The sequence below is a fragment of the Chrysochloris asiatica genome, unplaced genomic scaffold, assembly GCF_000296735.1.
Source record: "Chrysochloris asiatica unplaced genomic scaffold, ChrAsi1.0 scaffold00027, whole genome shotgun sequence".
Classification (NCBI taxonomy): Eukaryota; Metazoa; Chordata; class Mammalia; order Afrosoricida; family Chrysochloridae; genus Chrysochloris; species Chrysochloris asiatica.
Window position 1 is genome coordinate 22216250 of NW_006408545.1, and position 4976 is coordinate 22221225.

General features: G+C 41.0%; 1 pseudogene; it reads left to right on the plus strand.

Moving 5' to 3' along the window:
* The window catches only part of LOC102814778, a 107931-nt pseudogene that overhangs the window by 90860 nt on the left and 12095 nt on the right, over positions 1-4976 (plus strand).

Here is a 4976-nt window from a genome sequence, read left to right on the forward strand (position 1 = left end):
TGCCAGTGGCCTCATTTGTTACACTCAGCCCTAGAGGGCCTCGAACCTCTGACTAGTCTTACACGGTCTGCAACAAAAGAGTACTTTAATCATTAGAATTAGTGATAAACAGTTGACCACTTTTTACTTTGTTTTATCATTGCAGTTCAGTCCTCTGTGAATAATGCATGCTTTATTACCTGCAACTGTGGACAAGCACACCCACATGTACATGCTGCAGACAGCCACTGCTGAGCGGGGTAGCCCCTACTTACAGGGCAGACACCATACTGTCCTTCCAGTGTGTTCGGACTCTGAGGTTGGGAAAGTCTGAAGGCACCATTAAAACATTTCATTTAAATTTAACTTAAGGCATCAAAGCATTAAATTCCATGCCCACTCTGCAAGGGTGGCCTGGAGAAAATGATCCACCAGATTTTTCATGTATTAAAAGCTATATGAGAAAATGTCAGGGTTTTAGAGCCTTGTCTTACCTTCTTCTTAAAGATTTAAGTGGATGTCACTATAGAAAGGAACATCCACGAAGGCTGCCTCCAGTGTTGGTCATCCACGCTTTAGGGTGTGATAAGATTTTGATGGAGCAGGGACAGGACTCAGGACAGAGTTCCACTGATAAGGAGGAATGGAGTGTCTTGTGGGTGTTCATGATGGAAGCCCATCTTATTGAAGGATGACCACTATGTGTGAGTCTTTTGAACCTATCCTGATGCAGCTGAGTAAGTGAGTTTAGGTGTGTCCTGTGAGATTGTTTCAATGGGAGCTCTCCAAAATTAACTTTCATGGAGAAGACAATTGGTTTTGAAAAATAAGTAATATGTCCTCAGAACATGGTCCTGTAAGGAAGCACAGGAAAGTACGGCTTCAACTTATACCTATGGTCTCGCTGGGTTGCTCAAAGTGCAAAGGGTCCTGCCAAGGGCGTATTGTGGGAGAGTAGTTAGGGAAGTGAGAGGAATGAAAGGAATGAAACATATTTCCTGTTAGCTTTGCAGTGATGGTTTTGTTTTGGGGAGTTAAAAACTATTTTTTCTAGCTCATCTGAAACTCAAAATCACTGAGAGAGAATAAATTTTGGCACTGCTGTTGAAATTTCAAGTAGACTCCACATTCCACTGGAACAATGTAGAATGCATGTGCTTGTTTCTTCTGTAATGGAGGTTGCATTCTCTGGCATTCAACCTAACTTGGCAATAAGACATTTAAAGATAAATTATTTCATCTCCAGCTTTCCCAGGATTGCCAGAAAAGACAGATCAAAATATGATTTGAACTTTTAAAAACATTTAAATGAGCTGAGCTGACTCCATTCAGACAGAGACTCTATCATTGTGTCTCTTCAACTTCATCCTCTACGCCAGTGAAATTCTGCGATAGCCTCACTCAGAATCTTACTAGGAGCTCTGGTAGCATAGTGGTTACGAGTTGGGCTACTAACCTCTAGGTCAGCAGTTTGTACTACCAGGGGTTCCACAGGAGAAAGATGACGTCTTCTGCTCCTATAAAGATTTATAGCCTCAAAAACACTCTACAGGGTTGCTATGGGTCAAAACCAACTTGACAGCACTTAACAACAATAACAACATAATCTTACTAACTTAGACATCAGACATCATGCTCATGTTGTACTATTGCCTTGTGTTTTTGTTTATGCACCTTCTCCTATTGTTGTTGTTAGGGATCCTCAAGTTGATTTCTATTCATAGTGACCCTATGAATAGACAGCAGAACAAAATGCTGCCCAGTTCAGTACCATCCTTACAGCCATTGGTGTTCTTGAGCCCATTGTTGCGACTACAGTATCAACCCGTCTCATTGACATGGTCTTCCTCTTCCTTACCGAACCGTTTCTTTACCAGGATTTCTGCTGTAGAGTACTGTAGGATAAGCACTGACCGCTAACTACAAAGTTAGTGGTTCAAACCCACCAGCCATTTCTTAGAAACACTTCACAGGGTTGCTATGAGTCAGAACCCACTCAACAGTACTTAACAACAACAAAAACAATTTCTTTACCAAGCATGATGTCCTTCTGCAGGGAATGATTCCTCCTGATAACATGACCAAACTACATGAGACAAAGTCTCACCAGCCTCATTTCTAAAGACCATTTTGGTTGTACTGCTTCCAAGATAAATGTGTTCATTCTTCTCTCAATTCTTGGTATATTAAATATTCTTTGCCAACACCATAACTCTACTGTCTTCCTTACTCACTATACAGCTTTTACATGAATAAAAGGTGATTAAAAATACCATGACTTTTGGTCAGGCTTACCGTAGTCCTCAAAGTGACGTCTTTGCTTTTGAACACTTTCAAGAGGTATTTTGCAGCAGATTTTCCCAATTCAATAGGTCCTCAACTTCTTGAATGTTGCTTCTATGGATGTTGATTGTAAATCAAGTAAAACAAAATCCTTGACAGCTTCAGTCTTTTTTCTGGTTATCATGATGCTGAGCATTAGTCCAGTTGTATACAGTTTCTGAAAATAGACTGCCTTATCTTTTCCCATGGGGTGGCTAGTTGTTTGAACTTCTGACCTTTTGGTTAACAACTGAATGCTTAACCACTGCACTACAAGGGTTTCTCCATTAACTGATAGTTAAACAAAGTAACTGGGGAAAGCACTCAATATGTTCCTAAAGATTTTGCCAAATACAACTATATTGTCCTTTTAATCTACTAACTTCTTGTCCAAAGCGAATGTCAATAGTAGGTAGAAATGGGCAAGACTTGAGTTATTATAACTGATAAAGAAGGGGTTTATTGATTGAGTGGCCTGAGTTGTTTCCAAAGGTAAATGACTCTAGTAAAGAACTTGATTTGCTCCTTTGAAGATGAAGGATGCCTCTTGCTCTGCTCAATGGTCCGTTTCGCTCTGTTCTTTACCTGTGCCAGGTCTCTTATTTTCCCTGTGAGCCTCTAATTAGCTCAGTGCTTACCGTGCAAAGCCAGAAAAGGAAATCTTTCTCTACAAAGTGACTGGGGCTCTGGTTGTAGAGAAGAATGCCCCCAATCTGTCTCCCCAGCCTCTCTCCCTCGCATCTACCAACATCCTTTTTAGCAAACTTCATTTTGCTAGCAACTTACACTAAAACATGATGTCATATTTTTGTTTCTTGAGTCCCTCCCTCTTAGCAGCCTCCTAATTCATAAATTTTACTAACTCCTGTTACTGTCCAGCCCCAATTTCCAATTTCCCCAAAGACTTTTCTAGTAGTCTGACCTCTCACCTTATCTTTGGAAACTGAGCTGTTATGGTTCATCCATTCAACCATCAATAGGTATTTATTGAAGCCCTCCAAATGCCAGAGGCTGACCACACAACACAGTGAGGATGGGATTCCCTGTTCTCATGGCACACACTTCCTCTTTGAGGCAAGTGGTTAAATGAAGAAATAAGATTGTATCAGAGAGTGAGAAGGGTTCTGAAGAAAACTAAACAGGCAGCTAAGAGAGAGAAAGTGGGGGCAGAGGTGGATTTAGATGAGATATTTGGGAAGAGCTGAAAAAGGTCCTCTCTCAGTAGCCTGCCATGGTCTGAGTCATCGTCTAGCATCCCTCACGTACTAGTTTATACTGTGATGTTACCATCTCTTCCAGATGGCATGCCTTTAAAAGTAGGGACTGTGTCTGGTATAATTTTGTTGTACTTAGAGTAAATAGCATGGTATCTTGCTCTCAGTGGCCATGGAAATGTTTTGGAGAATAAACTATTTGTGATGCTACCTGTCTATTGTCATGAGGGTTGAGTGGCACATTGTCATTGTTGTTAAGTGCCATTGAGTTTGTTTTGACTCATAGTGACCAGTATAGGGTTTCTAAGGAGCAGCTGGTAGATTTGAACTGCCAACCTTGTGGTTCACAGTCCAGTGCTTATCCTATGGTGCCACACCAAGGCTCACACCTGGCAGATAGTAAGTACTAAATAATGTATTCAATATTATGATTATTATCATAGTTCTGTGAATTTAGTTATAACTCTTCTGGTTCTTTATATTTAAATGATGCTCCTGGACAGAATGATTTATAAATCTTCTAGCCCCCAAAATTGATCATAACATGGATGAACACCCTGACAAATCTCAGAAGGAGACTGTCTTTGGGTGTTGGATAATTTTTTCCCAGTAGAATGTTTTTGTTGTTGTTGTTGTTAAGTGCATGGATTTTTGTTGTTGTGGTTGTTGTTAAGTGCCATCGAGTCAGATCCAATTCATGGCGACCCTGTATAGGGTTTCCAAGGAGTGGCTGGTGATTTTGAACCACCGACCTTGTGGTTCAAACCAAACTTGCAGTCCAGCGCATTAACCCACAGTACTGCATTAGGATTTCAGAAGGTTTTTAGACATCAGAAATTCCTCTATGGCACCAGTGATAATATTCAGTATGTAATTTTCAATAATGAAATAATTGTGCATTTATGCGGTTTTTGTTAGGTTGTGACTAATAGTAACCCTAAGTACAGCAGTGTGAAACATTGCTTCTAATAGTTGCTATGTTTGGGCCCAGCATTGCAGCCAGGATGTTTATCAATCCATCTAGTTGAGAGCTTCTCCTTTTTCACTCCTTTTTCCTCTACTGCACCAAGCATGATCTCCTTCTCCATGCACTGGTCTCTTCTGATAACCTGTCCAACGTATGTGAGATGAAGGTTTGCCATCCTCGCTCCTAAGAAGCATTCTGGTTGTACTTCTAAGATGGATTTGTTCATTGTTTTGGCAGTTCCTGGTACGTTTAAAATTCTTCACCAACACCATAATTCAAAAGCATCAACTCCCCTCAGAGCAAACCCCCTTCCAAGACTAAGACTCAATGGGAATACATGCTCTGATTGGTGACCACATTCGTCACTGATTAGGGGAAGGGAGGGAGAAACAGCAATGAAGCTGCGAGCTAAGCCCTACAAAATTCAATAGACTCCTGTGAACCCCGGGTGGAGACCTGGTTGGCCAGCAGTGTGGCAAGACCTGGGGACTCTT